The sequence below is a fragment of the Cricetulus griseus genome, chromosome 2 (assembly GCF_003668045.3).
Source record: "Cricetulus griseus strain 17A/GY chromosome 2, alternate assembly CriGri-PICRH-1.0, whole genome shotgun sequence".
NCBI lineage: Eukaryota > Metazoa > Chordata > Mammalia > Rodentia > Cricetidae > Cricetulus > Cricetulus griseus.
The window spans coordinates 413,166,523-413,178,180 of record NC_048595.1 but is presented as its reverse complement, the minus strand read 5'-3'; positions in this window follow the sequence as shown (position 1 = coordinate 413,178,180).

The following is an 11,658-nucleotide window of genomic DNA, read 5'->3' as shown; positions in this document are numbered from 1 at the left end:
AAGTATTTCACAAAACTTAATTTTATTGTCATTTTGCTGAAATCAGTAATTTTTGTTTGTTTAAAATCTTCTCTCTGGTATATTACATCCCGACTGGTTTCTCTCTCCCCCCAGTTCTTCTCCTCCATTTCTCTTCAGGAAAGGGCAGTCTTCTCAGGGATATCAACCAAACATGGCCCATCAAGTTGCAATAAAAATGAGCACATCCCCTCACACTAAGGCTGGACAAGGCATCCAGTAAAGGAAAAGGGTTCCAAAAGCAAGCAGAAGGGTCAGAGACTGCCCCTGCTCCCACTGTTAGTCGCACAAGAATATCAAACTACTCAACTATAACAAGCAGAGGACCTAGGTCAGACCCAGGCAGGCTCCCTAATTGTCACTCAATTTCTGTGAGCCCTTATGAGCCCTTGTTAATTGATTCTGTGCACCATTTTTTTGTGGTGTCCTTGACCTCTCTGGCTCCCACAATCCATCCTCCCACTCTTCTGCGGGATTCCCTGAGCTCCACCTAATGTTTGGCTGTGGGTCTCTGCATCTGCTCCCATCAGTGGCTGGATGAAGCCTCTTTGATGACAATTGGGCTAGTCACCAGTCTACAAAATATAGCCAAGTATCATTAGGAATCATTTCATTGACTTTGTGTGTGTGTGTGTGTGTGTGTGTGTGTGTGTGTGTGTGTGTGTGTGTGTGTGTGTGCGCGCGCGCGCACACGCGCATGCCAGTTGTTTGGTTCTATTCCAGGTCTCTGTACTGTCCAGCCTCTGTGTTCTGGCTATCCAGGCAGTGTCAGGCATGGGCTCCCTCTCATGGCAAGGGTCTCAAGTTGGACCAGTCAGTGGTTGGCCACTCCCACAAGTTCTGCAGGACCAATGGTAGATCAAAGGTTATGTGGCTGGGTTGGTGCCCCAGTCCCTCCACTGGAAGCCTAGCCTAGTTACAGAAGATGACCAGTACAGGCTCTGTATCTCCCAGTACTAGGAGTTTTCACTAGTTTCACCCTATAAGATTCCTGGGTGTTTCTATTGCACTAGGTTTCTACCTCAGCCCTCAAATGCCCCCCCCCCAATTCCAGTCATCTCTCCCAGGACTCTTCCTCCAACTCCCACACTGTTTTCCATCCCCAACGGACCCCACTCTACCTTCAAAATCTATTCCCTCTTCACAGGGAGATCTATTCATCCCCCCTTGAGCCCTCCTTGTTACTTAGCCTCTCTGGGTCTGTGGATTGTAGCATGGTTATCCTTTACTTTACAGCTAATATCCACTGATAAGTTAGTACATTACCATGTTTGTCTTTCTGGGTCTGAATTACCTCACTCAGGATGACATTTTCTAGTTCCATCCATTCACCTGCAAGTTTCATGATCTTTTTTAATAGCTGAGTACTCCTCTGTGCAAATGTACCACTTTTCTTTATCCATTCTTCAGTTAAGGGACACATAGGTTGTTTCCAGTTTCTGGCTATTATAAACATAGTTGAGCAAGTGTCCTTGTGGTAAAGTGGAGCTTCCTTTGAATATATATATGCCCAGGAGTGATATAGTTGGGTCTTAAGGTAGATTGATGCCCAATTTTCTGACAATCTGCCATATTGCTTTCCAAAGTGGGTGTACAAGTTTGTATTCCTACAGCAATGAACGAGTGTTCCCCTTGCTCCACATCCTCACCAGCATGAGCTATCACTTGGGTTTTTTATCTTAGCCATTCTGATTGGTGTAAGATGGATTCTTAAAGACATTTTGATTTGCATTTTCCTGGTGGCTAAGGATGTTGCACATTTCTTTATTTGAGATTTATTGTTGGGAATCAGGATTCACTAAGTACAGGTTAAGTGAAGTTTATTTGGGGAGACTGCACTTACACAAGAGGTGGGTGATTGCCACAGGTTCCAGCTCCAGGGATCCTCCCAGGCTGTTCCCTAATCACAGGGGCATAGTTAGATCTCTCACTACAGAGATGCCTTTGTTGAAAATTCTCTACTTAGATCTCTACCCCATTTTTATTAGATTATTTGGTTTGTTGATATCTAGTTTCTTGAGTTCTTTATATATTTTGGATATTAGCCCTCTGTCAGATGTGGAATTCGTGAAAATCTTTTCCCACTCTATAGGCTGCTGTTTTGTCCTATTGACAGTGTCCTTTGCCTTATAGAAGCTTTCCAGCTTCATGAGGTACCATTTATTAACTATTGGTCTTAGTGCCTGTGCTACTGGTGTTCTGTTCAGAAAATCTTCTCCTGTGCCAATGCATTCAAAGCTATTCTCCATTTTCTCTTCTATCAGGTTCAGTATATCTTGTTTTATGTAAAAATGCAAGCAGAAGGGTCAGAGACTGCCCCTGCTCCCACTGTTAGTCGCACAAGAATATCAAACTACTCAACTATAACACACAAGTCCACAGAGTGGACTTGAGGTGATAGGGTAATAGATATGAATCTATTTGCATTCTTCTACATGCAGACATCCTATTAGATAAGTGCCATTTGTTAAAGATGCTTTCTTCTTTCCATTGTATATTTCTGGTTTCTATATAAAAAATCAGCTTTCCATAGGTGTGTAGATTTATGTCTGGAACTTTGATTGGACTCTACTGATCAATGTGTCTGTTTTTATGTCAATGCCATATGGTTTTTATTTCTACAGCTCTGTAGTAGAGCTTGAAATCAGAGCTAGTGATACCTCTGGAAGTTCTTTGTATAGTTCTTTCCATAGTTCTATAGAACTATTGTATAGTTCTTTTATTGTATAGGATTGTTTTAGCTATCCTGGGTTTCTTGGTTTTTCCATATAGAGTTTTTTGTTTTGTTTTGTTTTTCATTTTTTGTTTGTTTGTTTTTGTTTTTGTTTTTCGAGACAGGGTTTCTCTGGGTAGCTTTGGAGCCTGTCCTAGAACTCACTCTGTAGACCAGGCTGGCCTCGAACTCACAGAGATCCTCCTGCCTCTGCCTACTGAGTGTTGGGATTAAAGGAGTGCACCACCACTGCCTGTTGAGCATGGGAAATTTTTCCATCATCTGCTATCTTCTTTAATTTCCTCTTTCAAAGACTTGAAATTTTATCATACAGGTCATTCACTTGCTTGATTAGAGTTGCACCCAAGATATTTTATATTTGTGGCTATTGTGAAGGGTGCTGTTCCCTGATTTCTTTCTCAGCTGTTTGTCTGTTATGATAAATCTTTCCGCCAAAAGCCACCAAGCCCCACGGCCACGTGTGCGCTCTATGCCAGCCGCCCTCCTGAGTTAGGGCCCCAATTAATGCACAGAGAGACTTGTATTAGGTACAGTGCTGCTTGGCCAATGACTAGGATTCTCATCTGTTAGCTCACTCTCAATTATCATAAATTATATATTTTATAAAACTTATCAGATGCCTTATTGGCATCGCTCCTTGCGGGTGGATCACATTGCGCCACTGGAGAAAGAGCGGAGGGGAAAAGGGGACACTTGTTTCTCCTTGCTAAATATGAGTCTCCTTGCTATGTCACTTCCGGCCTGGATCACCACTTCTCTACTACATTTCCCAGAATCCTCTTTGACTCCTAGTCCCATCTAACTTGCTGTTTCATTGGCCAAACAAAACTTTATTTAACAATCAATAAGATAAACATACACAGAAGTACTTCCCCCATCATTTGTCATTTATATATAGGAGGGCTACTGGGTGTTTTGCATGTATACTATCTTATTATCTGCAAATAGTGATACTTTAAGGCTGAAGAAATGGCTCAGAGGTTAAGAGTACTGGCTGTCCTGAGTTCAATTCCCAGGAACCACATGGTGGCTCACAGCCATCTATAATGGGATCTGTTGCCCTCTTAATGAAATGCAGGCATTCAAGCAGAAAGAATACTGTATATATAATAAATAAATCTAATTTTAAAAAAATAGTGATACTTTGACTTCTTTCTTTCCAATTTATATCCTCTTGATCTCCTTCAATTGTCTTATTGTTCTAGCTAAAACTTCAAGTACTATATTGAATAGATATGGAGAAAGTGGACAGCCTTATCTTGTTTCTGATTTAGTGGAATTGCTCTGAGTTTCTCTCCACTTAATTTGATGTTGGCTGTCAGCTTGCTGTAAATTGACTTTAATATGTTTAGATATGTTCCTTGTATTTTGTCCAAGATTTTTTCAAAATCTAATGAGATGATGATGTGGGTTTTTTTTCTTTCAGTTTGTTTATATGGTAGATTATATTGACAGATTTTTGTATGTTGAACCATCCTTGAATCTCTGGAATGAAACCTTTTTGGTCATGGTAGATGATCTTTTTGATGTATTCTTGGATTAGGTTTGTGAGTATTTTATTGAGTATTTTTGCATCAATGTTTATGAAGGAGATTGGTCTATAATTCTTTCTTTGTTGAGTCTGTGTGGTTTGGGTATCATGGTGACTGTGGCCTCATAAAATGAATTGAGCATTTTCTGTTTCTGTTGTGTGGAATAACTTGAGGAGTATTGGTATTAGCTCTTCTTTGAAAGTCTGGTAGAATTCTGCACTAAAGCTGTCTGACCCTGGGCTTTTTGTTGTTGCTGTTGTTCTAATGACTGCTTCTATTTCTTTCGGGGTTGTAAGTCTATTATTAAACTTACTTTAATCAAAAAAATAACTATTAATCTCAAAATATTTTACATTGGTATGGATTTTGATTTACTGATACAAATTTGAAGTTAATTTTGTTATACTATATGTATGTTTCATCTATAATAGTCAAACTTATAGTCATGTTAGATATATTTTCAAGGTCATACACAGATACATTTAGATAAATAAATGGTCTTCAAACACTTCAAAGACCTACAGAATATGGCATTTAATAAGTTTAATAACCTAATGCTTTTCATTAAAATGAGACACATCTGCTCCTGACAGCACCAATTTACTTCAGAGAAGATGGTGGGCATTAAAGAAACTCTGCATGGAGTTTGCTTCCTTTATGGAAAAAGCTAACCATTTGTACAAAAAAAAAAAACCTGCCCTTGCTCAATTGCTGACAGTATACTGTCCAAACTATACCAGCAGAACACAAAAGAGAGTGACTGCCAGACTTTGTCAAAACAAGGTGGGACAGTCCTTCAAAATTCCCTGCTTCTCAGTAAAGTCGTACAGTTATAGTAGTTCTACAGGCCAAAGAAGGATGCTCCAACATTACAAAAGAACTTGTGGTGACTGTTGAGGCAGCCAGATGTCCCTGTCCTTAGGTAACATTACATACTTCTGGGGTCTTTGTTGGAGTTAAAGACTAAATAATTAGACTTAAAGTTTTCCTTAGTTAGGATAGTAAGTGAATTAAGTACAAAACTTTAGACTCACCAAGGTATGATAGATAATTGAGTACTTTCTTTAAATTTGCCAAAAACAAATGGGCTGGATATTGTAAATGAAATTCTTACTTAATAACTGTTTTGTTGTATATAATTTTACTGTATTAAAATTAAAAGCTTCCTTTTTAGTTAGGCAAAAAAGAGGAAATGCTGTGCAATAATTCTTTTGTACACTGTAAAGATTTGTCATTTGAGTGGTTTAATAAAAAGCTGATTGGCCGATGGCTAGGGTTTGGGGGATAGAGAGAATTCTGGGAGGAAGAAAAGCGGAGTCAGAAGATGGCAGCAGATGAAGAGGAAGCAGGACATGTAGAAAATGACGTAGCAAGCCATGAGCCACATGGCAGAGGGTAGATAACAAATGGGTTAATTTAAAATGTAAGAGTTAGCTAGTAATAAGCCTGAGCTATTGGCTGAGCATGTGTAAATAATATTAAGTTTTTTAGTGGTTATTTGGGAGCAGCTGCCAGCACAGGAAGACTCCACTTACAGCATAGACATTAAGAATTGAGATGGCATCTTGGTGGATTTTTCCTTTGATGAGTATGAAGTGTCCTTCCCCATCTTTTGGGTAATTTTTGTCGGAAGTCTATTTTATTAGACATTAGACTAGCTACACAGCTTGCTTCTTGGGTCCATTTGTTTGGAAAACCTTTTTCTAATCCTTTACTCTGAGGTAATGTCTATCTTTGATGTTGAAGTGTGTTTCTTGTATGCAGCAGAAGGATGGTCCTGTTTTGGAATCCATTCTGTTAGCCCATGTCTTTGTATTGGGGAATTGAGTCTATTGATATTGAGAGATATTAATGACCAGTGATTGTTAATCCCTGTTATTTTGTTGTTGGTGTTGGTGGTGTTGGTGGTGGTGTGTGTGTGTGTGTGTGTTTCCCTTCTTTTAGTTTTGCTTGAGATTATTTAGTTCATGTGTTTTCAATGTTATGACTTAAGTGACAGTCGGTACCTTGGTGAATTAGAGCCAAGGAATGCCACAAAGTGACACCATGCAACAATCTCACTCAAGTTGGTTTATTGGGGGAGGGTGGGCATTCATAGGCTATCTCTGAGTCAGGGTGGAAGGGGAAAGAGAGCAGGAAGAGAAGGCGCTGGCTTTTTATAAGGGGGCATAGTGCCTTTTCATAGGGAGATTATGTGTCTAGTGGCAACAGTGGAGATGGTGCCACACATGGTGGCTGATGATGATATGGCCTACTATCTCTAGGTTACTGAAAGTGGACTTAGAGGTGGGGATTCTCAACATTCATGGATGTAGTTAATCTCCTCAGATTAGAGTTTTCCTTCTGTAGGGTTGGTTTGTAGATAGACGTTGTTTAAATTTTACTTTGTCATAGAATATCTTGTTTTCTCCGTCTATGGTGATTGAAAGTTTTGCTGGGTATAGTAATCTGGGGTGTCATCCATGGTCTCTTAGAGTCTGCAAGACATCTGTCCAGGCCCTTCTGGCTTTTAGAGTCTGCATTGAGAGATAGGATGTAATTCTAATAGGTCTGCCTTTATATGTTACTTGGCCTCTTTCCCTTGCAGCTTTTAATATTCTTTTTTTTTTTTTTGTATGTTTAGTGTTTTAATTTTTATGTGGTTTGGGGACTTGCTTTTCTGGTTCAATCTACTTTGGCATTCTGTAAGTTTTATGTACCTTTATAGGCAGCTCCTTCTTTAGGTTAGGAAAATTTTCTTCTTTATTTTCTTGAAAATATTTTCTGGACCTTTGGGCTGAGAATCTTCTTTTATTCCTATTATTCCTATATTGAGTCTTGTCATAGTGTCCTAGTTCCTAGATGTTTTGTGTCAGAAATTTTTTTAGATTAACATTTTCTTTGACCACTGTGTCAATTTCTTCTATTGTATCTTCAATGCCTGAGATTCTCTCTTTCATCTCTTGTATTCTGTTGGTGATACTTGTTTCTGTAGTTCCTGTTCACTTACCTAGATTTTTCCATCTACAGGATTCCCTCAGTTTGTGTTTTCTTTCTTTATTTTTTTTTCTATTTCCCTTTTTCAGATCTTGAGCAATTTTATTATCTTCACCTGTTTGATTTTTTTCCTGGATTTCTCTAAGGGATTTAGTCACTTCCTTCCATTGTTTGTGTTTTCCTGGATTTCTCTAAGGGATTTATTCATTTCCTCTTTAAGGACCTCTATTGTTTTAATGAAGTTGGTTTTAAGACCATTTTCTTGTGCTTCAGCTGTGTTGGAACATTTAGGGCTTGCTGCAGTAGAATAGCTGAGCTCTGGTGGAGACATGTTGTCCTGGCTATTGTTGATTGTGTTCTTAAGCTGGCCTCTAGGCATCTGGGTTTGGAATGGATATAAGTATAGGTGTCGATTTCTGAGTTTCTTTTTGTTGGATGTGTGTTTTGCTCCTGGGTGTTTGTTTCCTCTTTGGTCTTCTAGTCTCTGTGGTCTGTATTTCTGGTGGCTGCTGTGACCTCTGGTCCAGAAGGGAATCTCTGTCAGAGTTGGGGGCTGGAATTCTAGCAGTTATCCTGGCCTTTGATCCAGCAAGAGGTCTGTGTTCTTCTGACTAGCATGGCCTACACTTCATGTCCCTCTGCTGTTTAGGAGCAGACAAAATGGTAGCTGTGTTTCGGGGAGAGCAGCAGCAAGGATGGGGTGGGGGGGGTGGTACTGACTTCCAAATATTTGTACTAGGGACAGGAACCTGACTCTACCTGACTACAAGAAAACAACTGAAGTAATGCTAGCAAGGCAGTGCTTTGGGGCAAGTGACTGGGATTTCCCCTCAGCATCTATTTCCCTTCTGTCTTTATTTTCAGCCACTGTTCACTCAGAACTTACACTCTCCTTTTTACTAATCACAAAAATATAAAAATAAAATTACATGATGAACAGGTTCTAAGTAAATACTCAATCTAGTTGAATGTATCAAATTTCCTCTTTGTTAATTCTTTCCCTCCTTTTAAGTTCTGAACGTCTGTCCCCACTTGTCTTCCACAGCCCTTGGAGTTATAGAAGCCATGAGGCTCCCCTTAGTTGACACAAGAGGCTGACATAGCAGAACCCAGGTCCCAGGCTTATGTCTGAATCCTCCCACTGACTGCTCACAGGGCCTCCACTCCCTATTACATGAAGCTGACAAACCTGCCTGCCTTAAACCACTAGTAACTAACATCGGGATTCATTTGCATTGACGACTTTGAGAAATGGTTGCTGTTGAACTGGCATTGCCTGGAGCTAAGTTCCAGGCCATATTCTTAAATGATACACACTCTTCTTAAATGATTGACTACTAAATCTGTTTCTAGAAGTCTCTGAACTTACAGAACTTTTAATAAATTCTCCAGTAGACATCACCACTTAGGTGTCCCCTGGCTCCTCAACTTGCCCAAAACAGAATGCAAGGTCTCTTCCCAAACTTGTTCATCCCCAACATACTTCTACCAGTAAATGCCACTGTCATAGTTACAGTTTCAATTGCTATGAAGAGACACCGTGATCACAGCACCTTTTATAAAGGAAAACATTTAATTTGAGTGGCTTACAGTTTCAGAGGTTTAGTTCATTATCATCATGGCAGGACATGGTAGCATGCAGGCAGACATGGTGCTGGAGAAGGAGCTGAGAGTTCTACATCTTGACCCCACAGGCAACAGAAAGTAAACTGTGTCACTGGGTGTAGCTTGAGCGTAGGAGACCTCAAAGCCCACCCCCCACAATGACACACTACATCCAACTAGGCCACACTTACTCCAACAAAGCCATACCTCTTAATAGTGTCACTCCCTTTGGGGTCATTTCCTTTCAAACCACCACAGGCACCTGGAGACCCAGAAGTCACAGTGCCTCTCCTTCCTTCCCTCCAACATACCAGCCTACCTTGTCCTCTAGTCATCCCAACTGCTGGCCCTCCTCTGAGACATTTCTACACAGTTCCTTTGTCTCCAATCATGCCCCCTCCACCTGTTTCTCTTCCTTGCAGTCACCACAGTCGTTCTTATATGTAGATAGAGTCAGAGTTCTTCTCGACCAGGCAGTGGTGGCTCACACCTTTGATCCCAGCAGAGGCTGCTGAATCTCTGTGAGTTTGATGCTAGCCTGATCTACAGAGAGAGTTCCAGGAGAGTCAGGGCTACACAGAGAAACTCTACCGTGAAAAACAAAACAAGACAAAAAAAAAAAAAAAAAAAGATTGTGTTTTTATTGCGTAATAGTAAGCAATAAGGTATTGTGAACCTTCATTGGAAAATGTGTTGTTTAGTAAGTTGTGGGAAAGTAAAAATGAATTAGGAAGCACTTTTTTAGTTTGGTTTTGTCTGTTTTGTTTTGTTTTTTATTTGGCAAGGCCAGCTTTGTTTAGAAAAAAAAATCTGAAACCATGGGTAGCTGAAAAATGGCCCATTCCTGTGGACTTCCACAGGTCTCAATGTCTAAGTGTCAAAAGGCAGGCACATCTAGAGTCCTAGGATTTTGAGAAAACAGAGGAAGTTAAAATCAATTACCAAAGCCTGGGGATTATGGCCATTCACCACTTAGGCCCAGGATGCTGTATAATTCTATTGCTCTGGAAATGTATTTTAGGCTTCTTCGCGTCTGATAATGAAGTAAAAACCTTGTATGAATCCCCTGCTGTTGAAAATGGACACTGATTTGTGTCTAGGAAGATTTAACTGTCGGTTTCTTCAACCTACTGTTAAGAACAGCATGCTTTGAGCCAATGAGGTGCCACCAATCTGTTTCCATAGTGATAAAGAAACAAACCCTCTGGGCCTCTCCCTAAAGCAAACCACACAAGTCATGCTCAAAGGACTGGGTAGAAAATGACTTTTTCCTCAAGGGTGCCTTTATCTGTAATACCTGGGGACAACTGAGCTGTCTTCTAAGGGGAGCTCCTGGCATGCCTGCTCAACCCTTCTGAAAGCCATTGGCTGGATGTGCAGTTTTTAGGGCAGGCCCGTGGATTTCTGCTTTGGCATCTCAACTGCTTGGGGGTATGTGCTGAATCCATGAGGTCTGAAAAACTTTGATTTGGTGTAAAATGAATCCTAATTTTGTGCTGATGGGGTCTGGCTTTCCCTAAAATGTTATGCTTTCTTTAAGACTCTCAACTTGGGAAGGAACCACAGGGAAACAAATCTTTGAAAATCTTGGAAAGAATTGAGGTAAGATCATGGGAAGGTCATAAACAACCATTAAGGACCATTAAGCTCTGTGGCTTACAGCCAGCCCTTCCAGCCTGAGGGAAACACTGGGGAGAAAATACAGGAAAGGAAAAGAAGGGGACACACACACACACACACACACACACACACACACACACACACACACACACACACACACACCAGTAAATGGCCTTTACTACAAGGCTCTGAATGTGCTCCACAGCGCCTTGCTTGCCCAGGTTCCTCCCCTGACACGCTCAGCCCTACCTCATGATTTGCTAACAGCCCTCATCTGTTCTAATGGCTCATTGGCTTTGTATTGCTGGTTTTAAATGCTTTGAATATGGTCCCAGGGGATACAAAGGGAACTTTTTTAAAAAAGCAGATTAATAAACATCAAGTCACTTTTAGAGTGAGGAAACGGAAACAAACATTTATCAAAACAAAACTGGTTAAAACATACATAAGTGCATTCGTTAAAATTTACAGTTGTGGGCCAAGAGAAATGGCAAAGTGTTTAGGGTGCTTGCTACCGTAGCAGGAATTCTAGTTGTTATTAAAAATAAAAATCCAGAGACAGATATTGGTGTTTAAGCTGAAGATCAGAGAAGAAAAGCATCCAGTCACTAGAGAGCTCTCACCTCTACCAATGCTCAGATTGAAGGGGCGATCATGGAACCTCAGCCTGCCCCTGACTCATTGCTCCTCAGACTCCTGTCTCCTCCCACCTTACATTCCTCTCTAGTGCTGGGATTAAAGGCGAGGGATCCAAAGTGCTGAGATCTCCTTTGTGTGAGCTCTGTTTCTCTTTTAGTCTGGATCTATTTGTTCAGGATGACCTTGAACTAACAGATATCTGTCTGCCTCTGTCTCTCAAGTGCTGGGATTAAAGGTGTGTACCACCACTGCCTGCCTCTATGGCTATGTAGTGTGGCTAGCTTTGAACTCTGATCTTCAGGCAAGCTTTATTTGTTCGATCATAAACAAAATATCACCACATGCAGCTTTGCCAGAAAACCCTAATTTGATGCCAATCAACCACAACCTACATCAGCTCAACCTCCACCCTTGTTCCTCAGGCTGCCCTTTGATCCTTCCCAATCTCTGTTTGCCTTTATTCTAAGTGGTTTAACTCTTTGTGGTTGTTTTCTCATCTCAGCAAGAGCCCCTGACCTAGCAACCAAGACTGTG